This window comes from Takifugu rubripes, unplaced genomic scaffold, assembly GCF_901000725.2.
Source record: "Takifugu rubripes unplaced genomic scaffold, fTakRub1.2, whole genome shotgun sequence".
NCBI classification, from domain to species: Eukaryota; Metazoa; Chordata; class Actinopteri; order Tetraodontiformes; family Tetraodontidae; genus Takifugu; species Takifugu rubripes.
In genome coordinates, this window is record NW_021821664.1 from 39011 (window position 1) to 66578 (window position 27568).

The 27568-nt window shown below is 44.8% G+C and overlaps 2 pseudogenes; both read right to left on the bottom strand.

Annotated features, from left to right (window-relative positions):
• Nucleotides 1-6705: 6705 nt before the first annotated feature.
• The window catches only part of LOC115248741 (X-linked interleukin-1 receptor accessory protein-like 2), a 30639-nt pseudogene continuing 9776 nt past the window's right edge, over nucleotides 6706-27568 (bottom strand).
• On the bottom strand, nucleotides 21842-22195 carry LOC105418507 (small ubiquitin-related modifier 3 pseudogene; annotated as a pseudogene).

Here is a 27568-nt window from a genome sequence, read left to right on the forward strand (position 1 = left end):
GCACTCATCTGTTCCTCTGCTTGTGAACAGTACACCTTTCTCTCGTCATCTGACCTCATCTGATACTAGTGGCAGGAGATTGGATGCTGAGTTCACAATGGGTTCTAAAATTTGACCGAGGGGCCGGACCAGGAACAGATGAAAGGAATGTTTGTGTAAATGAATATAATTCACATGTAAAAGCCTTTACACAAAAGGTTTTGGTCTTTAAGAGGCAGTAAAGCATGAATATGCAAGGCTTATTGTACAAATTATTTTCACAAATTTTTTCCACCAGAGAAACTTCCATGCAATTTCAGCAGGAATGGTGTTGTTGGTCTCCCTTTTATGCCAGTGGATTGAAGTGGGAGTTAGTTTTGCTGTGGCAATTCTCAGGCTAGAGCTGACGTGTTGGTCCGTTAACTTGGATCTGTGACGCGCTTTGTTGATGATCATGAAAATAATCATCAACAAATAATAATAATCATAAAATAATTTTATGTACTTAAAATGAACATTCAGTTCCAAAAAAAAAGAGAGTGAGAAATGTCCAGTCCAACCATCATGAAAGCCCTTCAGGAGTACATCTGGGTAGAGAGTGGAAACTATGCCTACTAGCGGTGGCAGAGGTAACTACAACTCCAAAGAATAACAAAAAAAACCAAACAGAAATCCAACAAAATAGTAATATACAAAGGTACAAACCCAAACCACATAAACCACCAAAGGTTTAATAGGACCTAGGCCCAAAACCTAGAGGAGAGAGGGTGCTGACCCAAAACGTTGAGGCATAGAAAGAGGCCCTCATCAGTGGCCACCAGGTGTCATCAGGGGTGTGCCAAACCTTTGCCGGGAATACTATGGCAACCAGAAAAACAGACAGGGGACGCAGGAGAGAAATGCAACATGCATGCGCATACCCATTAACCATCTAGTTAAACATATAAGGTATTTCTATTTTTGATGTGACTAGATACACTATTTTGCCTTTAGAAAAAAAGGGTAGGTGACCCTAGAAACAAGGACAGAGCCTCAGAACGCAGAGTAAACTCGAACTGAAACATTTTTTACAATATCTACAAATAGTGACTCCAACTTGCCATAGTGAATCGTGTGGGACGCTAACCAGGTATAGTGGCCTTTGCCTGGGGTGAGGTGGAAACCTCAGAAACCTGCTTTAACCATAGGAAGAGTCCTGGAAAAGGAAAACAGCTCACTCAGTTTCACCGCTTGTTCTTCTATTTGCACATACTCCGACAGCCATTCTATCTTCGGCCCCCTGCTGGGCCACATTCAGAGTTCCTGTCTGAGTTCTCTGATTTCTTATCTGACTTGGTCCTTAGAATGGACAAAGTCATTATCATTGGAGACTTTAATATCCATGTAGACTTTGTAAATGACAGCTTTAGAAATGGCTTCATCTCATTACTTGAGTCAGTTGGTTTCCTCCAGCAGATAAACCAACCAACTCATTACTTCAACCACACTCTAGATCTAGTTCTGACTTATGGTGTTAGAACATGTGTCAGTCTTCCCTCAGAACCCACTCCTGTCAGACCATTCTTTTATCACTTTCACATTTATGATTAAGGATTCTTCTATGCTCAGAGCACTGTCTTGCTATAGCAGATGTCTTTCAGATAATGCTGTAGCTAAGTTTAAGGAAGTGATCCCTGTGCTAATCCCAGGACCACCGTGTGTTTCCCCAGGGGTAAATCATTATAATCTTAGCCCTGCTGAGGTTGACTCTATTGCGGAAGGTAGCAAACTCACTGAGAATCATGCTTGATTCTGCCCCCCTGAAAAAGAAAATAGTAAATCAGGGGAGGTGTGCCCCCTGGTATAATTCACATATCAGGACCCTCAAGCAGAAAGTGTGAAGACTGGAAAGGAAGTGGCATTCTTGTAAAATAGACAGCTATCATGTAGCCTGGAAAGACTGTCTATTAGTTTACAAAAAGGCCCCCGTAAGGCTAGAACAGCTTATTTTTCTTCTTTAATTGAGGAAAATAAGAACAACCCCAGGTTTCTTTTCAGCACTGCGGCCAAATTAACTAAGAGTCACAGTGTTTTAGATCCGCGTATCCCTTCTTCCCTTAGTGGTGAAGACTTCATGAGCTTCTTCACTGATAAAGTTCTAGCTATCAGAGAGAAAGCTAACCAGGCCATCCCAACAACTGGACCATCACCAGATGTGCTGACTGTGGGAACATACAGGTTCTCCAACGAGCCCTTAAACTTCTTCAGCCCTATATATTTTTCTGAGGCGTCATCGCTAATTCAGAAATCCAAGTCCACCACGTGTCTTTTAGATCCCATCCCAAGGAGGATGCTTTACCACTTTAGTGTCAGGTTATGTACCCCGGTCCTACAAGGTGGCAGTGATTAAGCCGTTGCTTAAAAAGCCATCACTGGATCCTGACGTATTAGCAAATTATAGGCCAATATCCAACCTTCCTTTTATCTCTAAAGTTCTTGAGAAGGTGGTGGTGACTCAGTTACTGGAGCACCTGCAGAGAAACAGCCTGTTTGAGATGTTTCAGTCAGGCTTTAGAGATCACCACAGCACAGAAATGGCACTTCTTAAAGTTACTAATGATCTTCTCATAGCTTCAGATCACGGACTGGTCTCTATGCTGGTTCTGCTGGATCTCAGTGCTGCTTTTGATACAGTTGATCACAGCATCCTGTTCCATAGACTGGAACACGTGACTGGGATTAAAGGGACAGCACTTAACTGGTTTAGATCATATTTATCTGATAGATACCAGTTTGCTCATGTCCACGGTGTTCCCTGCTCATACAGTAGGGTTAGCCACGGAGTTCCTCAAGGTTCTGTACTTGGACCAATCCTCTTCACCTTGTACAGGCTTCCCTTAGGGAACATTATTCAGCAGCATGGGATAAATTTTCATTGTTATGCTGATGGCACTCAGCTTTATTTATCCATGAAACCAGAGGAGACAGAGAAATTAGTGAAGCTCCAGACCTGTCTTAAAGACAAAGTCCTGGATGTCTTCAAATTTCCTCCTCCTTAACTCCTAAAAAACTGAGGTCATGGTGTTTGGTCCTTAACCTCTCAGGGATAGATTAGATCATATGATCACTCTAGATGGTATCTCATTAACATCTAGTCTCTCTGTGAGGAATCTAGGGGTAAATTTTGATCAAAATCTCTCCTTCAACTCACATATTAAATTAGTCTCTAGAAGTGCCTTTTTTCACCTGAGGAACATCACAAAGATCAGGAAGCTACTGACCCACCATGATGCTGAAAAGTTAGTCCATGCTTTTGTTACTTCCAGGCTGGACTATTGTAATTCTTTATTATCAGGGTGTCCAAACAACTCTTTAAGAAGCCTCCAGTTGTAGTCATTTATATTTTGGCAAAATCTAAAACTGCTATTAGTAAAGGCAGAAGCAACCATCTTTGACCTCACCTGCCTATTCCACCTCTTTACAATGGGGGCCCAAGATCGACAACAGTACTTATTCTTCTATTACTTGTGTTACTACTGAATTCATAAACATTTTAAACTACTACGCATTCATAAACACACACACACACACACACACACACACACACACACACACTTTTCTGTTAGTAATCCGACAAATCAATTCATTAACATGAGAAAGAAAAGACTGGTGCTCAGCATCACCGTGACTGGTATCAATTCATGACAACATGGGGTAGAACACCAACACACAACTAAGTGGAACATGGTCACCATGAGACGGAAAGTGCTGAATAATGCTTCATTTGGTAGAACAATTCATGGTCCCAGATTCATCCTTCAGTGCAGGACATTTGTGTTTAGAACCTCTAGCTGATCTTGAGCTGATCGTTGGGTCTATATGTAAAATAAGTCTATATGTAAATAAGTCATATCTTTACCCGGCTCCTGGATGTACAGTAATGTTGGTTGACCACATATACCTAAATGAGAGTTCACTTTAACTGCCACAGCCTTAATTTCAAACTCGTGAATAAAGTCTAATTTGAAGTTAACATTAAAAGAAACATTATTTACAGAAATAAGGGAACAGTGGATGTGTTGTGTTGTGATCCAAAATGCTGCAGCCAGAGTTCTGACAGGTATTGACAAAAGAGATCACATAACTCCTGTACTGGCGTCGCTTCATTGGCTGCCCGTTAAATTTAGAATAATTTTTAAAACCCTTCTTTTGACCTACAAGGTCCTCAGAGGCCTAGCTCCATCCTACCTGGAGGAGCTAGTGATACCTTATCAGCCCAATAGACCGCTCCGTTCTCAGAATGCTGGTCTACTTGTGGTTCCCAGAGTTTCTAGGAGTAGAATGGGGGGCCGAGCATTTAGCTACCAGGCCCCCCTGCTATGGAACCAGCTCCCTGTCCAGGTACGGGAGGCTGACTCCATCGCTACTTTTAAGATCAGACTCAAAACCTACCTCTTTGAAAAAGCTTATTGTTACTAATTCTGTAGTTCCAGTTACTAGACATACTTAGGGGGTCGTCTAATCGTTAGGTCACATCTTAGTTATGCTGTTATAGGCCAAGGCTGCCGGGGTCCGGAAACATGATCACCTGACAGGCCTCTGTCACTCCACTGGGTCATGGTTTCCTCTCCTCTCCTTTCCTCTCCTCATCAAGCAGACTAGTTATGCTGATTCTTGTGTAGTTTTTCTGCTTCTCCCCCCCCCCCCCCCCTATTTATTTACAGGTATTGCCGCCCTCGGAGCTGCATAATGACCTCCGGCCCCGCTGAAGTGATTGTATATCATATTTTTTGTGTGTGTTTCTGTGCTCTGTGCCAATCCTCTCCTCTCCTCTCCTCTCCTCTCCTCTCCTCTCCTCTCCTCTCCTCTCCTCTCCTCTCCTCTCCTCTCCTCTCCTCTCCTCTCCTCTCCTCTCCTCTTCCCCCTCCTCCTTCTCCTCTCTCTTTACCCAGCCGGCCATCAGCAGGAGGGTCCCCCTACATGAGCCTGGTCCTGCTCAAGGTTTCTTCCTGTTAAAGGGGAGTTTTTCCTTGCCACTGTTGCTTGTCTGGGGTCAGGCCCTGGGATTCTGGAAAGCGCCTTGAAACAATTTTGATTGTATAAGACGCTATATAAATAAAGATTGATTTGATTTGATTTGCAGCCAAACTTCAAGAATGCAGACAGCTTATCATGAAAAATGGTTTATCTCCTCTATTTACACAATGTAATTTACACAAATGAAGCAAGGTGCGCGTGCTGCTTGTGCCTGCGGTGGTGAATGGTGTCCGAAACAGACAAAAGGTGAGGTGCTCCTCAGAGAGGGAAACCTGGTGACCTCAGGAAAGGAGACAAAAGGACAAAAGTTAGTCAAAATGCAAAAATCACAAGAACAAAGAGTCTGGAATGCTCGATTTTCCACTGGCAACAATGAAACCATGTGATGATGGACAGCTGCTCTTGGCTCCTGAAGAGGCTCCAAATCACTCTGATTAGCTGCAGCGGTGGACACAGCCAGCAGGAGAGATGGGTCAACCACACTAGTGGAAAACACAATACAGCCCAACCCCGACCTTCCCCTGCTTATCAGAGTAAAGGTAATGATTGTTTCTTAGGGGAGCATCTACAAGGTGAAGGCTTGCATCACACGTGTACATATCCTGCTTTCCCTTCAGGAATGTCTGGATGTATCCTGTAAAACCACTGCTGCTCCAGCACCGCTGTAATCTCACCTACTCTGTAACCAAGCTGGAGAGCCTTGTTAAACTCTTCTGTCACCCAGACTCCTGTGAGTGCTCTGACCTCTTGGCTCTGCTCGCAAATCCCATGTTGGTTGTTACTCTCAGTGCATGTGTGGCACAACATTAACACCAACTTACCTTTAGAGGCTATGTGGAGCAGCACGGGGTAGTAGAGGCCTCAAGTCAGGTGAACAATGTCCCTGATGAGACCAAAGTATTTTTCAGCAGTGTCAGAATCTTAGTGTATGACAATGGGGTGACCCAGAGGATAAGCACAGGTGGTATTTACATAGTGATACAAAGAGGTGACATCTACATACAGCATGTGCTCCTCCACTCCTGCCGTGTACCTCAACCTGAAAGCACTGGTCAGACCCCAGCTAGAGCCTCAAGGGGAGAGATGTTTGGGAAAATTCTGCTGCTGCTGACCCTGCTGCTGCTACTGCTGCTGCTGACCCTGCTGCTGCTGCTGCTGCTACTGCTGGTGTGACTGCTGCTGCTGCTGCTGGTGTGACTGCTGCTACTGGCGACCCTGCTGCTGCTGCTGCGGCCGACCCTGCTGCTACTGCGACTGCTGGTATGACTGCTGCTGCTGCCATCGCTGCTACTGTAGCTGCTGCTGCGACTGCTGCTGCTACTGACCCTGCTGCTGCTGCGGTCGCTACTGCTGCTGCTGTAGCTACTACTGCTGCTGCTGCTTCTGCTTCCACTGCTCCTGCTGTTGCTGCTCCTACTGCTAAATGGTGGAATTTAGATTGTCTGGGGTTTGGTCTGTCTGGCTAGATTGGTCCCTAGATTGGTCTGTAGCTTGCGGGTCTCTGTAAGATCAAACAAATTCAGGTTGTCCACGCCATTTTCAAGATGAAAAAGTCAACATCTGTTGGTGATGGTTCAGTCTCTACAGCATGGTCTGAATATAATTGGTTCAAGACGTCATTCAAATGCTGAAAACGTCAATATCCTGATTTAAATCCCTAATGGGGATTTCACTTGAATCTGCTATGGAATCACAAAATGAAAATCAAAATGTTGAAAACAATTTATTTTATTTATTATTAGTTAAATTATTGCAACTATAATCAGTGAAAGATTAAAGAAATCTTTTGAAACCAATGGACACCCACCTTACTTTATATTGCTACTGAATAAGACAACTATGATCCACCTTACACCTAGAAATAATGAATAACTAATAATTATCAACAAAAATAATTCAGAACTTTCAGAAAAAAAACACATTTTCACATGAATTAAAAACAGCAAGGACGGTAATATTTTTAAAAAATGACTCTTCAGATCTGGACCCTATTCAGACACCACATGAAAGGATAGCTGTCATTCTTACCGTCTTATGTTATTAAAACTGCACTGATTCAGTAACTAACAGGTATTTAAATAAAGACTGGATTTAAAAAAACACACATTAACATTCTAGAAGGATTAAAGGTTGCATCAGCAATTCTTAGCCAAATCCTTGTTGTTCATGATTAGGAGAACTTCCCTCACAAACAGTTAGTAGCTTGTCTACTAAGAGAGAGGCCAGTAGAAGAGGTCCAGGCCACCGTGTGAGCCAACAACGGTTCACATGCAACAGTGAGAGTGTCAAACAGCCTTTAAACTCTTCCTGAAACCTTGAGAAAACAATTAATCATGTCCACCAGGAACATCTCTTTTTTTTTGTCAATGCCCCCAAAAAAGTATGAAAAATCTACTTTTGAAAAAGGATCTGATTGGATGCATCATCCAGGTCTTTATTCACATTCTCTTATAAAATGCAGTATTCTATGAATTGCTTTAACTAGATAAAAAATAAAAAAGTCTATGATGCACTTTTGTTTGATCATCAGTAAAGTTGTATCTTGGCTCGGTCACTGGTTTTGTTCATGGTTTATCAGGAGTAAAATGTTGGCTTGGCCTAATGCTCAGAGTGCCTTTCAATCATGCTGCCCACTCAAGAATGAAAGAAGCGCGTCACTGTTCACTACTTGAAGATTAGCAGCTTCTTTAAGTACAGCGTCTTGTCTTGATAATCTTTCTTGGTAAACACAAAATATTATCTCTGTTGTCTGTGGAAGATCAGACTATAAGCTGAAAAGGAATCCAGCATCAAACGAGTAGTCCTTCTACCAGATGTCCGACCTCAGTTCTCTGGTGCTGAGCCGTGTGCTGCTGAAGTTGAGGTCCAATTTCTTTCCCCGTGTACTGGTCTGAGACACCTGGTAAAAACACAACACAAAGTGATTTTACTGTTGTTGCTACTGCTGCTGCTACTACTACTACTGCTGCTATTACTGCTACTACTATTGCTACTGCTGCTATTACCGCTACTACTGTTACTGCTGCTATTACTGCTACTACTATTGCTACTGCTGCTATTATTATTGCTACTACTGTTACTGCTGCTGCTACTACTATTTTTGCCATGGGGTAGGAGCAGAGGTTGTTAGGATGTGGAGGTCAGGTTTGTTTTTTGTGCTCATTTCCCTCTCTGTGCAGGCTGGCTGTGGCAGGCAGATTTCTCTGACCCCTTCTCTGGAGCTTCTCACCTGCTGCATTGTAAGCTAGTTGAACAAATTTCAGTTTTTCTGATTGCTTTTTGCTTCCAGCCTCGCTCACCACGCTCAGTCTTGTCTGGTTAATCCAGCCTGCCCTCGTTTCAACGACACCTGAAAGATTTGTTTGGTGCTCTTTTTGTTTGAAATAAACCTCTGTGGATTTAGTGTCCTGTGTGGCATCCGCCATAACAGATGTTGTCTCTGTCTTTCCTACACAGTCGTATACACTCACTGAGCTAGAAACCATCATATTTGCAACCCTGTTTAATGCTGTCTGCTAACTCATCTTTGTCTCAGTTATTCTTTCGTCCTTTCACTAAGATGGTTTGTCTTACTTCAAACCATATTAAAGTATGTAACATGTTGGTTGGAGTGTAGTACATTGTTCAAAGGTTTATTAAATGATTGTGTGTGTGTGTGTGTGTGTGTATACACACACACACACACACACACACACACACACACTGTATATACAGTATACTGGTATATATAATAGGGTCATGTGAGGCGATGTTTTTCAATTTGTTATTTCACAGTGAACTGTTCTCAGCATGAAGGAAAAATGACTCTTCCTTAACAAGTAGTCTTTCTTACCAGTAGAGAGAATGTCACCCTACAGATTAACCTTTACATTGAGGCCTCTCTCATTTAGGCTCCTGAAGTAGCTTTAGAGCTCATTGGTCACATCCTGTTTTCCATTCCCTTGTCTAACAGGCTAGATGGTGCTGTTGTAGGTAAGGTTAACAAAAATGTACTTGTTTCTGTTGTCCCACCTCTCCATTCAGAAGTGTCATGGGGATATTGCAATAATCATGGCATCTTCCAGGGCCCAGAGTGGAGAACCGCATGTTGGAAGAAGATGAAAGCAGTGGCAAGAGGATGGAAGACTGTGGTTGAAGTTGGAAATCATAACTGTGACAGAAATGCCTCATCTGTGCTCCTGTCGAAGCATGGCTGCCTCCCACTGGTACTAGCTGGTTGTAGTCAGGGATCTCCGTGGCCAAAGCCACCTGTTGTCACAATAATAAACAGGAATGTGATGCTCGTTAAAGATCATCTTGACACCAGCATCATCTTTGTCTAGAAGCACCATTCCAAAATGGAGGGGGAGGCCTAAATCATAACTTATAACAGTGAAGAATACTCACCCCAAACAGGTAAACACCTGTTCACACACACAGGTGAAAAAACTCCACTCTCTCCTGGGACATGTGACCCTAAAGACTGACCTGGGCCTTTGTCTAGCTAATGACCCTAAATGACAGCTATTCATGAAACCAACTCCTTAATGATGGGCAGGCCACTCCCACAAAGCCGCTCAGAACTGAAGAAGCCTTCTGGACGAGAGGAGAACATTCCTTAGTTATTTTTAACAGCCCAGTTGACTAGTTCCTGACACTCCAATGTCTTAAGTAACCCCAAACCCAAACATTGCTACAGTGAATAATGTCATCCCCCTTGATAAGGCCCCCCTAAATACTGTAATAGATTTTTGGACAGCATCCTTGAACTGCTCTCTATGACCTATATGGATATTGAATGTAAAATATTTGTTGAAAACATGAACGTTCCTGTTGACATTCCACAGGACAATAAAGGTGGCGTGTCCTTGAAAACTTTGGACTAACCCAGCATGGGATAAAGCCTACGCACAGCAAATGTTGCAAATTAGACCAAATCCTCCCTAAGGGTTTTCATGGTACAAATATTATCTGGCCATGCATGTATCAATGGCATGATCAAAATGGCGCTGTCCCAGGCGGCAGCCAGTAGTAGCAGCTCCCTAAACTTAATTGTTCTTTTTTAAATTTTCGTAGTGTTTTCTATTTACTTGTTTACATTCTTTTCTATTTGGATTTACTTTCTTTCTTTCCATTTACAACTGGAGTATTCAGACACCATGTTCTGGAGGCTCGAATACTTTTTTCTCTGTTTTGCGGTGCTTGGGATATTCACGGCCCCCATCAGCTGTGCTGAGAAGCGGACCGGTATTGTCTATACACGAGACCAGCTGATGGCTCTAAGACCACCATCCTTCGTGGCCGGAGAGAAGCCCCAAATCCCGAAGGAGCTGAGGAGGAAACAACGATGGAGTAAGGCTGGAGTTAAACAGGATGAAGAGGCGACGTTTTAAACCCTGCGTCCCCGCGGTCATAACGGGGAACGTCAGGTCCCTGGCAAATAAGATGGACGAGCTGGAGGCGCTCACACGGACCCAGCGGGAGTACAGAGAGGCCAGTATCATGTGTTTCACAGAGACATGGCTCCATGGACTGATACCGGACTCTAATGTGACGATCGCTGGTTTCACCACTGTGCGAGCGGACCGAGACACCACCGCGGCCGGTAAGAAGAAAGGAGGGGGACTTGCCGTGTTCGTTAGCAACAGGTGGTCAAGTCAATGGTCTGATGGTGCCATTGACTGTCTGCGGGATGCCCTGGAGACCACCAACTGGTCTGCTCTCTGTGAACCACATGGTGAGGACCTGGATGGACTGACAGACTGTGTTTCTGACTACATCAAGTTCTGCACTGAGAACTCCGTCCCCACCAAGAAGGTACGCTGTTACCCAAACAACAAACCATGGGCGACAAGTGACCTGAAGGCCCTTTTGAACTAGAAGAAGAGGGCCTTCACTGCTGGGGACCCAGCTGAGCTCAGGAGAGTACAGAAGGAACTGAAACGCAGTCTGAAGGAGAGCAAGGACGCCTATAGGAAGAAGCTGGAGGAGAGACTGGAGAGGAACCAGACCAGGGATGTTTGGATGAGAACAATCACTGGCTTCCAGAAGAGAGGAACACGCTCAGCTGATGGGAACGTGGACCAAGCTAATGAGTTGAACCAGTTTTTCAACAGGTTTGATTCTAGCTCCTCCTCCCCCAGCTGTCCCAATATTCCTCTGGATAACAGTGGGTCCCCTTCACACCTCCCAGAGCCCCTAACACTTCTGCCAACTTCTTCCCCCTCCCCCCTGCTGACACCCTACTTAGATTCTAACATGTCACCCATCCCCCCGACAGGACTATCCTTCACGTCTGGCCAGGTGAGGAGAGAGCTGGAGAGGCTCAACCAGAGAAAGTCTGCCGGACCGGACGGCATCAGCCCACGAGTGCTGAAGAACTGCTCCAGGCAGCTGAGTGGAATACTGCAGCACCTGTTCAACCAGAGCCTTCATCTTCAGAGGATCCCAGTGCTTTGGAAGACATCCTGCCTGGTCCCGGTGCTGAAGAAGACCCATCCTGTGGCACCGAGTGACTACAGGCCAATAGCACTGACCTCCCACATTAGGAAGGTCATGGAGCGGCTGGTGCTGTCACACCTCAGACCTCTGGTGAGCCCCTTTCAAGACCCTCTGCAGTTTGCCTATCAACCCAAGGTGGGGGTTGAGGACGCAGTGATATACCTGCTACAGAGGGCTTACTCCTCCTTGGACAGACTAAACACCACAGTGCGGGTCATGTTCTTCGACTTCTCTTCTGCCTTCAACACCATCCAGCCAAGACTGCTGAGGGCTAAGTTGGAGAACATGCAGATGGATGCTCCCCTTGTTTCTTGGATCGAGGACTACCTGACAGGTCGACCACAGTTTGTGAGACTGCGGAGCTGTGTGTCCGACCCCCTGATGAGCAACACAGGAGCTCCACAAGGAACTGTGCTCTCCCCCTTTCTGTTCACCACCTACACAGCTGACTTCCAGTACCACTCTGAGACATGTCATCTCCAGAAGTACTCGGATGACACAGTCATAGTCGGGTGTGTGGAGAATGGACAGGAGGATGAATACAGGGACCTTGTGGAGAGTTTTGTTAGGTGGAGCAGGGAGAACCTTCTGCAGCTCAACGTGACCAAGACGAAGGAGATGGTGGTGGATTTCAGAAAAAGCAAGTCCCCTCCTTCCCCAGTCTGCATTAGTGGGAAAGATGTGGAAATAGTCTTTGTAGATTTTCATTCAGCCAGGTCATATTATTCCCTTAAAGTCTAGTGAAGAGTCAACTGCATTGTTGAAAGCAACTGAAGTAGCATTTGAAGTCTTCATTCTTCTGGTTTGGTAGGAGTTGAGACTATTTAAGATGCAGTGTGAAAAGGATGAATTCTGACCACCAGGGAGTAGGTTTCATGAATAGCAGTTAGTCATGGACCAAAAAAGGCCTCAAGAAACCAGGTGATGCAGTGTCCATCGGGTGAGTGGTTAGGGTCACGTCTGACGAGTCAGGGATCACCCCTGTGTGACTCCACCTTTGTGTGAATGGGTGTCTCCCTGTTTGAGGAGAGTAGTCAGTACTGTGTTATAAGAGGATCAAAGGAAACACCTTAAGGATGGATGTTCTAGCCTGACAAAGAAGGTTTCTTTTACCTTTGTTCAAATCATTTGTTTTCTCTGGCTAACATCTGACAATGGTCTTTGCCTCCCTGGACCACACACCCCTGATATATGCACACATATGATGTATATCTAGACTCCTTCAAAAATACATTCTATAAATAGCATCTACTAAAACTGCAGGAATATTTCAATGAAAACTGCCAATTTAACGAAGTTCAATTTATATATTGTTCAAATTATTCTGCAAGACAACATGTTTACCTGATCTTTAGACAGAATCTCTTTCTGTTTAGCAGGCATCTCATATAACATCTGTTTCCAAAACTTAGAAGTGGGCTTGTTGCTCTTTGGACCCTTCCACTTAATAACCGATAGCGCCTGAAGAGAAATGTAACTTTTTAGCTGAAGGTTTTCACATCACACAACTACTCCACACATTGTCATTCTTACCTTAATTGTTTGTTTAAGCAATTCCACCTCTTGGTAATTGATAACGTTCTTCAGGTCTACACACTCAATCATGATCACCTGCAGACAGAAACACAGCTACACATCAGGTTTTTGGAACCTAGATAACACCTCAATACCATCAACCAAGCAATACTACAGAATGTAATCCCAATCTGTTTGCATAAAACTAGCTTTTCAGTTTGCCTCCTCAAATGAACACCTTGATCTCTCCAGTAACCAGCATGGAATGGAGACGAGTCTCAATCAGGAAGACACTCCAGCCTCTTTTGGCAACAAAATCTGGAGTCAAAACAAGGATGAGACGTCTGCTTTGATCCACGCTGCGAGCCAAGTCCTCAACGTAAGCTTGGAGAAATATAAGAGAAGAAAGACAACAAGAAGCAATGTTTCCAAAGGAGTTACCAAGATAACTATGCAAAGTGACATCCTGGCCTTCCTTAAAGAGGTTAAAACACATAGTGAACCATTTCATGACAAAACTGTAGCAATTTAGGATGGAGGAACTGCTGAGGTCAAGATTAAAACTTATGTTGCTAAAATTTTGTACTATATATATATTTTTAAGTCAAGCTGACATTTAGCTGTAAAGGACTTTCAAAAGCATAATTACAAAACAGATGAATTAAATAGAGGGAGAATGTGTAAGTCTATAACTGATCCTTAACTCAAAGCTGCTGTCATCTAAAAACATCCACACATTTTCCACAGGACAGGATTGTGGGGAGCCACTGTCCCAAAAACTGTAAATTCCTATGGAGACACGCACCTTCTCCCCTCTTGTTGTCTCGTAGCATGCCGAGCTAATGCTTTCATACCTAAATGTGTCTGTCCTTGAAGAGTTTTCTAAGGTGGCCTTTCCACACATTGCCAGCAGCAGCGGTTGAGAGATTAGTGGCTTTTTTCCCACCCCTCATACTTCATCATGTTGATACTGTCGTCACTACGCCTTTACATCCGCCGGAAGACTGCGAGCTAAACCATGGACAGCATGGAACTTTAGCTCGGGTAACGATTAACCTATTTGGTAACGATTAACCTATTTGTTTCAGACTTTGCAATTTTGTCCCTTTTGTGAAGTTGACAAGCTCAGCGCAGACTGCCCAGTGTCCCAGCACTAATTTAGCAAAGGCGGCTAATCTGGAAAACAACATTTGCCTATTTTGCCAAAATTCTATTTCTAGTGATTAGGTTCCGAAGTGCATCCCCGGCTGTTTATGTTGCCAGTTCAGGCACTGTGTAATCTCTTCTCTGCAGGAGCTGAGCAGCTCACAGATCTGGGATTTTTGTCGGTGTGCTGACAGGAGTGATAAAAACTTATTACTCAAGCTGCAGTGGCATTTCCCATGCATGACACACTTCACATATGTGCTTCCATTACGATGGTATAACAGGACGATTGTGTGTCCTTCAGAGGTCGGTCTGCTGACATGATGTCTGTGAGTGAATCAGAACGGGACAGGCAGTGTATCTTAAAGTCATCAGGCCCAGGCGTTCTTCCAGTAGAAAAGGGGTGGTGGAATCCAGAATGGTCATACACTTACCAAAATAACAGATGGGGAGTTTCTTAAATCAAATCAAATCAATCTTTATTTATATAGCGTCTACAATCAAAATTGGTGCTTTCCAGAATCACAGGGCCTAACCCCAGACAAGCAACAGTGGCAAGGAAAAACTCCCCTTTAACAGGAAGAAACCTTGAGCAGGACCAGGCTCATGTAGGGGGACCCTCCTGCTGATGGGGGGGGCTGGGTAGAGAGAGAGGAGAGGGAGGAGGACAGGTAGAGGATAGGATAGGTAGGAGAGGGAGAGGGAGAGGAGAGGAGAGGAGAGGAGAGGGAGAAGGAGAAGGAGAAGAAGAAGGAGGGGGAGAGGAGAGGGAGAGGAGAAGGAGAGAAAGAGGGAGGGGGAGAAGAGAGGAGAGGAGAGGAGAGGAGAGGAGAGGAGAGGAGAGGAGAGGAGAGGAGAGGAGAGGAGAGGAGAGGAGAGGAGAGGAGAGGCACAGAGCACAGAGCACAGAGCACAGAAACACACACAACTACACACCCGACCCAGTGGGGTGACAGAGGCCTGTCAGGTGATCATGTTTCCGGACCCCGGCAGCCTTGGCCTATAACAGCATAGCTAGAATGTGACCTAACGATTAGACGACCCCCTAAGTATGATAATTTGTCTATCTATGATGGTAACTGGAACTACAGAATTAGTAACAATAAGCTTTTTCAAAGAGATGGGTTTCAAGTCTGATCTTAAAAGTAGCGATGGAGTCAGCCTCCCGTACCTGGACAGGGAGCTGGTTCCATAGCAGGGGGGCTGGTAGCTAAATGCTCAGCCCCCCATTCTACTCCTAGAAACTCTGGGAACCACAAGTAGACCAGCATTCTGAGAGCGGAGCGGTCTATTGGGCTGATAAGGAGTGACTAGCTCCTCCAGGTAGGATGGAGCTAGGCCTCTGAGGACCTTGTAGGTCAAAAGAAGGGTTTTAAAAATTATTCTAAATTTAACGGACAGCCAATGAAGCGACGCCATTACAGGAGTTATGTGATCTCTTTTGTCAATACCTGTCTGCAGCATTTTGGATCAACTGGAGGCTTCTTAAAGAGCTGTTTGGACACCCTGATAATAAAGAATTACAATAGTCCAGCCTGGAAGTAACAAATGCATGGACTAACTTTTCAGCATCATGCCGTGTCAGTAGCTTCCTGATCCTTGTGATGTTTCTCAAGTGAAAAAAGGGACTTCTAGAGACTAATTTAATGTGTGAGTTGAAGGAGAGATTTTGATCAAAAGTTACTCCTAGATTCCTCACAGAGAGACTAGACGTTAATGAGATACCATCTAGAGTGATCATGTGATCTAATCTATCCCTGAGAGGTTCAGGACCAAACATCATGACCTCAGTTTTTCCTGGGTTAAGGAGGAGAAAATTTGAAGACATCCAGGACTTTATGTCTTTAAGACAGGTCTGGAGCTTCACTAACTTCTCTGTCTCCTCTGGTTTCATGAATAAATAAAGCTGAGTGTCATCTGCATAACAATGAAAATTTATCCCATGCTGCCGAATAATGTTCCCTAAGGGAAGCATGTATAAGGTGAAGAGGATTGGTCCAAGTACAGACCCTTGAGGAACTCTATGGCTAACCCTACTGTATGAGGAGGGAACACCATGGACATGGGCAAACTGGTATCTATCAGATAAGTATGATCTAAACCAGTCTAGTGCTGTCCCTTTAATCCCAGTCACATGTTCCAGTCTATGTAACAGGATGCTGTGATCAACTGTATCAAAAGCAGCACTGAGATCCAGCAGAACCAGCATAGAGACCAGTCCATGATCTGAAGCTATGAGAAGATCATTAATAACTTTAAGAAGTGCCATTTCTGTGCTGTGATGAGCTCTAAAGCCTGACTGAAACATCTCAAACAGGCTGTTTCTCACCACCACCACCTTCTCACCACCACCTTCTCAAGAACTTTAGAGATAAAAGGAAGGTTGTTTATTGGCCTATAATTTGCTAATACGTCAGGATCCAGTGATGTTTTTTTAAGCAACGGCTTAATCACTGCCACCTTGTAGGATCGGGGTACATAGCCTGTCACTAAAGAACCATTGATCTGGTCCAGGATAGAACTTCCTATCAATGGTAAAACATCCTTCAACAGGTGTGTTGGGATGGGATCTCAAAGACACGTGGTGGACTTGAATTTCTGAATTAGCGATGATGCCTCAGAAAAATATATAGAGATGAAAGAGTTTAAGGGCTCGTTGGAGAACCTGTATGTTCCCACAGTCAGCACATCTGGTGATGGTCCAGTTGTTGGCCTGGTTAGCTTTTTCTCTGATAGCTAGAACTTTATCAGTGAAGAAGCTCATGAAGTCTTCACCACTAAGGGAAAGAAAAGATACGTGGATCTAAAACACTGTGACTCTTAGTTAATTTGGCCACAGTCCTGAAAAGAAACCTGGGAAACCAGAACTAGATCTAGGGTTAAAGCATATATAATTCCCCGACAAGGACCGTCAAGCTGGAAAGTTGGAAAACCTGATATTTTTGAAAATAAAAGGCTACTCTCTTTGAGGAAAACAGATTTCTTAATCGTATTGTAGCTGACTGTCTAACTAAACAGACTGTCTAAGATCCAGATCCTCTGGAGACACATGTTCCTTCTGCTTTTGCTAGTCAAGACTTCTGTGTTTCTTCACAATTGTAAGAAAATGAATTAACCATCACAAAAGCAGTTAGTTTCCCCCCTTGTTGGCGCTAGAAAAATGGGAAGGCTCTGATGAGCCCTTAAATTTCTTTGTGCTTCGTCTTTAATGCTGTTTACATCTATCCTCTGCTGACTGAGCAGTATCGCTGTATTGTTGCAGGTGAGTAAACAGTTTGGTTAATGTCATGTCAGCATTTTGTTAAATGAAAGAAAATAACAGACAACAAAATGAAAAATAAACATGTGCTTGTTCCCTGTATTTAGAATCTCTAAATGTACCCCGTCTGTAAAACCCAACCCGAAAATCGTTGACTGGTGGCTGTCTTCAACGCCAAATTCATTTTTCTTTAGCAGCAGGTCTAGAACCTCTTTGTTTTAAGAGTGTAGTAATTGGCCACTGATTAATGACCCACTTCACTTGATCCACATGCACCAACAAATGATAGGCCTGTATTTAAACTTGTCATTATAAAATCAAAGGGACTGACGACACAAATGATTCAGTCAGTATGTGGAGTTAATCACTGCACAGAAACGTCACGTGTTAAAGTTCCAAATGATCTTCTCAGACCATGATAGGACTGTATCTCTGCTGTTTTGGCTGGAGTGCTGCCAGTGATAAGGTGTCCAGGTGATTGGATTCTAGTTTCTTCGTGGACATGATGTTTCCACTTCATATGAGTAGGGCTCATCACGTAGTTGAACTCTTGGAATAAATTAAATGAAACATCTTCATCAGCTGTACTATCGTTTTTAAAATATCCATCAAACCAGAGGAAACACGAAAGTTTGTGAAACTTCAGACCCGTCTTATATAAAAAAAGAAAACATTCATTTGAAAGTGGGACAGGCCGGATGTTTCAGACGGAAGAACGGAAGAACAAGAATTCTATGGATAATAAGAATTTAGCAGGGAGCCAACAGTATTTCTTGGGCAGAAACTGTTGCATTTTTGGAGGTATTTGTATACCAAAACAATGCACGTTACAGGGGACAAGGGTGCAAGCCAGTTTACCAGAGCTGGCAGGTGAGACAGATGAGCACAACCGAGCATGTGAGTAGCACGCAGCACCCCCGAACCACCAAACCACTGAGGAACTGTTGCACGTGCTGCACTGGGTCATGTTTGACAGCAGTTTGTATCAAACTTCTGCTTGCACCATAACTCATCACTCAGGGCTTGTAGCTTTCTGCAGTTTAGCCTTGTCATCAGGTTGCTGCCATGCCAGAGAAAGCCATGCTTGCAGTCAGTGATGAAATCTGGAATGAGGTGTTTCTTCACAGAAAGCACACATGTTAAATAGTCTAATTGCCCTGTATGCTTAAGATGGACGCATGAGCCATCCTGGTTGGTGTGGCTAGGTTGCTTTAAACTCTTTAGAGTCCCAGCGGTATCACATCTGGAGAAGCGGACAGCAGCATTATATTCTCAAAGCCAGCTTCATCCTGGTTTGCCGGTTTATTTGTGGTTGCCAGAATCTTTAAAGCTGAGCCTGAGCTGAGCTAGCAGGGAACAGAATGCTAATGATCTCTCTGCTTTTAGATCAAAAACCTTGAGGGGGGGACCTGGGTTCCTGGTATTCACCTACAGATAAAATAAAGTCCATGTTCAATCTAATATTTAAAACAAATCAGGCAGATCTAAAATTAAAAATGAATTTAAAAAAAAAACTTTCAACAATCTTGTTCACGAGTGAGGGTAGGATGGAGCGTGAGATCGACAGGCGGATCGGAGTGGCGTCAGCAGTGATGTGGGCGCTCAACCGATCCGTCGTGGTGAAGAAGGAGCTGAGCCGAAAGACAAAGCTCTCGATTTAACGGTCGATATACGTCCCAGTCCTCACCCATGGCCATCAACGCTGGGTGATGACCGAAAGAACGAGATCGCGGATACAAGCGGCTGAAATGAGTTTCCTCCGCAGGGTGGCCGGGCTCAGCCTTAGAGATAGGGTGAGAAGCTCGGACATCCGGGAGGAGCTCGGAGTAGAACCGCTGCTTCTCCACATCGAGAGGAGTCAGTTGGGGTGGCTCGGGCATCTGGCTAGGATGCCTTCCGGACGCCTCCCTTTAGAGGTGTTCCGGACATGTCCCACCGGGAGGCGGCCTTGTGGCCGGCCCAGGACTAGGTGAAGAGATTACATCTCTCGCCTGGCTTGGGAGCGGCTGGGGGTTCCCCCGGAGGAGCTGATGGAGTGGCCAGGGAGAGGGCTGTCTGGGAATCCCTCCTGAAGCTGGGGGCATCCACCATTGCGCTTTCTTCTTAAAGGTCCTCCAGAAACTAAACAAAGGCGTGAACCTCCTTCTCTGCACAAGGAGGAGGTGGGGGGAGGTGCAGGCTCACAGGAAGCTGACAAGAGAGTCAATCTCACGGAAACCCGACTGACTTACTGCTCTCTGCACAGACCTCGGATGGTCCAGGGGTCAGTGCAGGGGTCACTACCTTCAATTTAGTTCCAGCATTGCCTGTCAGACATCTGCTGTGATACACAGCCTCTTGAACAAGGAAGAACCCATAAACAGAAATGCAAATGAATGATGTGACAGAAGCGAGTTCTGAACCAACGTGTAACAGTTTCAAATGAATGTACATGTTAAAGTTGTGTAACAAATGTTAGCGGAGATCCCCTGGAAATCTCTCCACAGATTAATGGATACTTACTGCTACTGGGTATTAGATCTCTATCTGGTATGAACAGCTTGTATCCATACTGGTTCTCTAAAACATCTGGCAGGATCTCCAAAGCCAAGGTTTCCTCATCATCGTTCATTCTGACGGGGAGTGAAAATAAAAAAATAAAAATTAAGTCATAAATGTAAAAATAAAATGTCATTTTGCTCATTTGAAATCTAGATTATTTAATTCAAAAAAGTTTCCATCAATCCAGAAGTGGAATTTCTTTTAGCTTAAGCAAAGTTAAGTTAAATGTATACAGTTGGAACCCATCATCACAACAGAACAAAAGCAAGGAAGCATCAAAGACTCAAAGACAGAAGAGTGCAATTAGACAACAGAGGTTGCTGGAAGCCTCTGATATTATTTAAAATATGAAATCCATTTTTTAACATGAGAATTTTTGGGGTTTATAGTTGAGCTATGCTTGAATACTGGACCAAGTGATCCACAGAGGGCGCCACACTCCACTTCCCACTGTCTCACCTAGAGATGAAAACACCTTTGCTAGAATCCTACTTATTGACTTCCGCTCAGCCTCATATGAGCTCATCCATGACACTGGTGAGTCTGTAGAGGAGAGAGGTGGAGCTGTCCACAAGCTCAGTTGGAATGTGGAAACAATGATGGACATGGTGATTGACTGGCATCAGTAACCATCTGTGGTGCTGCTGTGGAACTGAGCAGCAACATCCAGTTCCTGGGAGTCCATCTGGTGCATGCAAAGACGTCACCACTGCATTCATCAAAAGAGCCCAGAGTCGTCTTCAACACCTGTGGCAGCTCAGAAAGGCCTGAAAGAACACTTCTTTTCACACTTTTCACAGGAGCACCATAATGGTGCCCATCTCCCCTACCTGAAGGAGCCTCGGAGCAGCCCTGCATCCTCAGAGCTCCCACCATCATCAGGCAGCCCCATCACCCCTCTCATGGACTCATGCCCCCTTGCTGTCTACGGAGAGGTACCAGAGCTTCTGTGAGACTCTGTGTGCCACATCTACCCCGCTCTCCAAAGGATGACCAACCAAAGTGAAGTTCAAAAAAAGCTGCTCCAGACTAAAGTAGGCATTTTCTTTTTTTCAATTTTTAATGTATGGTTTAGTATGTGTAGCACAAAATAAAAGTCTCTCAACATACAGGGACACTATTCATGCAGCTGCTATCCAACAAACGGTGCAATGTGGTGCAAACTGCAGCTAGTTTTGATGGTGTGACCACTCTGAAGAGTCAGAAACAACTGACCTGCACAATGAGTTGAAATCCACTTTGGTGTAATACAGGTAGGCGTCATACTCCTTATTGTCTGTGACACAGTTGGAAAAGGACACAGTTCACACAAGAGACACAAGATCAGTTCATCAGTTACTCTGCACATTACAACTCAGCAGGTTTTCATGTTTCCTGGAAACCTTACTGAACCTTAGAAACCATTTAAAACTCTCTGTTTATGTCTCCGGACCATGAAATTACTACAGCATTATTATTAATTATTATTATTGTTGTTGTTGTTAGTATTAATGTTTTTGTTGTTGTTGTCCCTCATACCACAAAGGGAAAGTGGAGGATTGAATATTGTTTCCCTTAGAGCTGATTCCTCATCATGGTCACAAACCTTTTTCTGTGCCCACCGACTGCGACCTCTGGACACAAACCTTACAACGGGGATCACACATTACAGGATACTAAACTGTCACTGGAGAGCGCCTGGGAGGGACTGACACACCAGTAAGAGCTGTGAAAGGCTGTTGATCCAATCGTAGCTTGCGGTGTCAGAAGAACGCGTTGCCCTGATTGGCCAGCAGAGAGACTGTTGACATGCACAAAGTTCAGTTCTGTTTGAGACAGTACATTAATCAGCCCCATACTAGATCATTATGGAACCGTGAAAAACTTATTTAAATGTAGAGAGGAATAATAATAATAATAAATCTGAGACAAGCAGTGGAACAGTGAAGGTGACTGAGGGAAAGATCTTAGGGTGGCTGCCAACGAAGTGGGGAGGGTTTAGCAGCGACCTTCTGTCTGCTGCTGGAATACATCTATGGTGTCTTCATCTTCCATCTCCAGCTGTGCAGGTGTATCTGTCTCGTTGATAGGCTGGCCAATCAAACCTGAATCTGATCTGCCTTATCTGAAGGCCCTGTCGTTCACAGTAAGCCTTCATGAGTTTGTTGAGGGGTGTGTGCCTTTTGATTTTGAACTGAACCACAGAACCATCCTGCCCTGCAACCTTGAGGTTGATGTGATCATTCTCTTGACTCCCTCCTTTGGCTTTTCCTCTGACATGGCGACTGTATTTGTGGGGAGGGTTTTTGGAGTGTTCAGGCCAGAAAATTTCAAGCCACTACAATAAAGAATCTGAGTGATGAGTGAATCACAATGATTCTGAGGGCCTTTCAAGTATATCCTCCTTTATATTTCTGTTTTTCTTCCATGTTATTTGCAGTTTTTTCTGTTTCAGAAAGTTTACATATTGTCTTGTTGATGTGTGACAATTCCCACCTCAATTTGCTGTAACCCAACAGCCTTTGATCCTTCAAATTCCAAGTGCAGAAAAGGCCAAAACAGGTCAAACGTGGCCTCAACTGACCACAGTAGCTAAATGGACTGGTTTCCTGTTAATTGGAGGTTTTATGATCCTACAGGGATCCATACGCGTGGCACTTTTCATCTACCTATGTTACTCTATTCATTCTTAGTAAAAAATGTTATTTCACTGAAGAAACAGAAATTAATTTATAGAAATCTTTGAGTTCCAAAACCTTTTATATATCCAACTGCTGATGCACATTTTTTGGGAGTTTTCTGGCATAAACAGGGCTCAAAAATGTGATCATTTGGGGATGATAACAACAACAGCAATAATAATAATACAAAGACATTACGATCCTCACTCGTGGACATTGTCCATGGCTTATACACTTAGAAAAGTTAATAATAATAATATCCGTTTAAACATTTAAAAACCTAAAGAAATTCTCTGAATTGTTTAGTTGATTAAATAATTTTGCATGTATACCATTTTTGAGTTGATTACTTTACCTGCGTGTTTGGAGACATGCATTTATTTATGTTTTAAGGCTCACCATCCTCTGTTTCATCACTCCCAAAGTGCCTCCTATAGCAAAGTACGATCTCCAGGTTGTAAACACTTATAAAATGCTGTTAGGACTCCCAGCAACAACAAGATGATCCCCAGACCACCAGCCAACTCCAGACGATACATATCTGCATTCAGAGACACAAGACGTTTAAACTACTGTTATTACATGATGACCTTCTACAGAAGAAGAGCTTAAGTAGATACATTAGTTTCCTTTTCTATGTCAAAATTGGATTTGTGGCACTTATTTATTAAAGTCTAAACCTTTCTTGAATAATCAAATTATCTTCAGAATTATAGCCATCTATAACATGCTATGATACCCCTGACTACAGCACGACTCATATTTAATGAGTGTGTAACATTTTTAGTCCTGCTGCTCGATCATCAAACTGTTATGAACAAGCACAATGACACTCTGCCACAAGCACGGAGGTGTGCATGAGCCCGCAGGTTCAATATTCTAGTTAAATTCAATTTGGACTTTTAAAAAACCAAACTTTTTAGCATTTCTTCGTCAGGGCTTTAATCAAAGCATATGCATAGAAAACTTTAATATTTTGTTAAAGATGAAAAGTGATTATCATATTATCCAATCAGGTCTATAGATAATAGGTTTCGTTTCGTTTTCTCCCACTTATCCGGATCCGGGTCGTGGGGGCAGCAGCTTCAGGAGGGATTCCCAGACAGCCCTCTCCCCGGCCACTTCCATCAGCTCTTCTGGGGGAACCCCCAGCCGCTCCCAAGCCAGGCGAGAGATGTAATCTCTCCACCTAGTCCTGGGCCGGCCACGAGGCCGCCTCCCGGTGGGACATGTCCGGAACACCTCTAAAGGGAGGCGTCCGGAAGGCATCCTAGCCAGATGCCCGAGCCACCCCAACTGACTCCTCTCGTTGTGGAGGAGCAGCGGTTCTACTCCGAGCCCCTCCCGGATGTCCGAGCTTCTCACCCTATCTCTAAGGCTGAGCCCGGCCACCCTGCGGAGGAAGGAAACTCATTTCAGCCGCTTGTATCCGCGATCTCTTTCTTTCGGTCATCACCCAGCGTTGATGGCCATAGGTGAGGACTGGATCGGTTAAGCGCCCGCATCACTGCTGACGCCGCTCCGATCCGCCTGTCGATCTCCCGTTCCATCCTGCCCTCACTCGTGAACAAGATTCCGAGATACTTTGAACTCCCTCCACCTGGGGCAGGACCTCCTCCCCAACCCGGAGAAGGCCACTCTACCTTTTTCCGAGTGAGGACCATGGACTCTGACTGGAGGTGCTGATCCGCATCCCTGCCGCTTCACACTCGGTGCCAACCGTCCCAGCATTTGTTGGAGGTCCTGCTCGATGGCGCCAGAAGAACTACGTCATTCCGCAAAAGCAGTGACGAGATCCTCCGCCCACCGAACTCGACACCCTCCACTCCCTAGAAATTCTGTCCATAAAAGTTATGAACAGAACCGGTGACAAAGGGCAGCCCTGGCGGAGTCCAACCCTCACTGGGAACGAGTCCGACTTACAACCGGCTATCTGGACCAAACTCCTGCTCCTTCAGTACAGGGACTGGACGGCCCTTATCAAGGGACCCTCCACCCCATACTCCCAGAGCACCCCCCACAGGGTGGGGACCTGGTCATAAGCCTTTTCCAAGTCCACAAAAACACATGTGGACTGGTTGGGCAAACTCCCAACCCCCCTCAAGCACCCCACGCAAGGGTAAAGAGGTGATCCGTGGTTCCACGACCAGGGCGAAACCTGCATTGTTCCTCCTCGATCAGAGGTTCAACTATCAGTCTAATCCTCTTTTCCAGCACCCTGGCATAGACTTTCCCAGGGAGGCTGAGGAGTGTGATCCCCCTATAGTTGGAACACACCCTCTGGTCCCCCCTCTTAAAATAGGGACCACCACCCCGGTCTGCCAGTCCAAGGGCACTTGCCCCCGATGTCCACGCAATGTTGCAGAGACGTGTCAACCAGGACAGCCCTACAACATCCAGAGCCTTAAGATACCCCGGGCGGATCTCATCCGCTCCTGGAGCTCCGCCGCCGGGCAGCTGTTTCACTACCTCGGCAACTTCCGCTCTGGAAATTGCATGGTCCACCTCCTGGTCATCCGACTCTGTTCCACCTTGAGGATGCGTGTTGGTAGGATTGAGGAGCTCCTGGAAGTATTCCTTCCACCGCCGGATAATTGCCCCAGGAGACATCAGCAGCTCCCCACGCACACCTAACAGGGTGTGGGCGAGTTGCCACCTGCCGCCCCTAAGGCGCCGGACATTTTGCCAGAATCTTCTCGGAGCAGACCGAAGTCTTCCTTCATGGCCTTACCAAACTCCTCCCATGCCCGAGTTTTTGCCTCCGTGACTGTCGCGGCCGCAACCCGCTTAGCCAACCTGTTACCGGTCAGCTGCTTCCGGAGACCCACAGACCAGCCATGACCTGTAGGCCTCTTTCTTCAGCTTGACGGCCTCCCCTCACCTCTGGTGTCCACCATCGGGTACGGGGATTACCGCCACAACCAGCACCAGCGGCCTTGCAGCCACAGCTCGCGACAGCCGCCTCGACAATGGTGGAGCGGAACATGGTCTATTCAGACTCAGTGTCCTCTACCGCCCTTGGAACATGATCATAACAATAGGTCACCAACACAATTCTCATCTTTGGCTCTATGCACCACCACAGTAGATTTGAAATGAAATGAACAATTTCTATATGAGCCTCCCACTTAAGGGCCAGAAGTACCGGTAATGGGACAAACAAAACGATAGTAAAACAGACGGTAATATTTAGATCTTGTTGTTTCATTTCAAAGTCATTGTGGTGTGTAAAGAGTCAAATGATGAGCATTGAGTCGTGTAGGAGCAGGACGTAGGAATGTAGCAAACCTACGTGGAACCTCACGACCAGGTCGCTGCTATTCTTGCAAGAACAGCTGTTCCAAGTTTGGACTGGAAAATCCGAGATAAAAGTGGGACACATCTCCAAAGGTGGTGGACAACAACCATGCTAAGATCCTGTGGAACGTCCAGATAGAGACTGAATAACAGGTGATGGTAAACCAGCCAGAACATATGGTGGTGGACAAAGAGGGAACAAAGGTTGGAGTGGCAGATGTAGCAGTTCCCAATGACAGCAACATCAGGAAGAAGGACCAGGAGAACCACAGAAACTCCCAGGGTCGGAGAGAGCAGCTGGAAAGGATGTGGGCAAGAAGGACATCAGTGGTCCCCGTGGTCATCGGAGCACTTGCGGCTGTGACTCTCAAGCTGGAGGGATGGCTCCAGCAGAAGCACTGACACCTCTGCTCAGAAGAGGGCAGCTCAGGGAACAGCTAAAAACGTCCACAGGACCCTTAATCCCCCAGGCCAGCGTCTTTAAGCTGCTGAGAAAATGAAAAGGACGTGCTACCTGGGGATGAGGATGAAAGTCTGAGAAAACTCAGACCCACTTACGAACTCACGAATGGGGTTGTGACAAACCTGCTGAAGAACAGGTTTAAGTTAGAAGCAAATCCCAGGTCTGCTTTCACTCTGGCTCCAGGCTAGTTGGAGCCCATCTGTTTTCTCCCAGCCTTTTTTTTGGTTACTATCACTAAACGTGTTCTGAATCTTCTCCCTAAAGCTTTTCTTAACCTCTCCAGTTCCCTCCTCAAATCATCAGTGCTATAGTCTTGCCACAGTTTTCTTGATGACATTCAATATCTTGATTTATTTGTGGTTTATTGTTTGTGATACAGCAAATATTTTCCATTGGGACAATGGTTTCTTTAGGAATTCACTGATAGACCTCCCCACTCTGTGGTGATAAAGCCCTCCAGAGGAGCATCCTCTCTGTTGATGGAGCAAACATTTATAGTCCTTCTGTTTCACCAGAATCATCAGCTTCATTGGTTAGTCACAGATGGGACAGAGACAAAAGACACACGACAAATCCACACAGGTAGATGGGAATAAACACAAAAACCAAACCAAAATCAACACAAATCAATTGATTCAGACAGGAAGATATAAAGATAACTTAAAAATGTGTTTGTCAAATGTCCAAACCTGTTTGACTGTTTTCGTTAAAAAATTGTAAAATAAAAATAAAAACACAAAACACCAACACAACCTTGTGTTTTATAGTGCAGTCATCAGAAATGTGGAGCTCAAGTCATGAGTCAAAAGTTAAAATTTTTGGGTCTGAGTACCAGAAATGGACATCATACATACATTTCTTACGCAGAAAAAAACACTTCCGCTGCGCCCTCCCTATGTGGTTTTCCACATAGCAGGTGTAATTGTCAAGGTCAGCCTCCTCGACAGCATCAAATATTAAGGAGAGCTGCACCTCCCTTCTCCTAGATGCTCCTTCAAAATCCCTGAATGAATGCACAGAAGAAAACACCAAAAAAAATCACTTTGACTTTAAAAGAAACAAGTCACATTTTCCAAATCTGGCTTAGAATCAAGAACCTCAAGGATTTTACAGTGCATAACTTTTGGCTGCAGCTTCCCAGCTTCTTCTGAAGAGCTCAGTTGTAATAGAGGGAGCAGCATATTGACAACAGTGTCAGCCCGCTATGAGCCA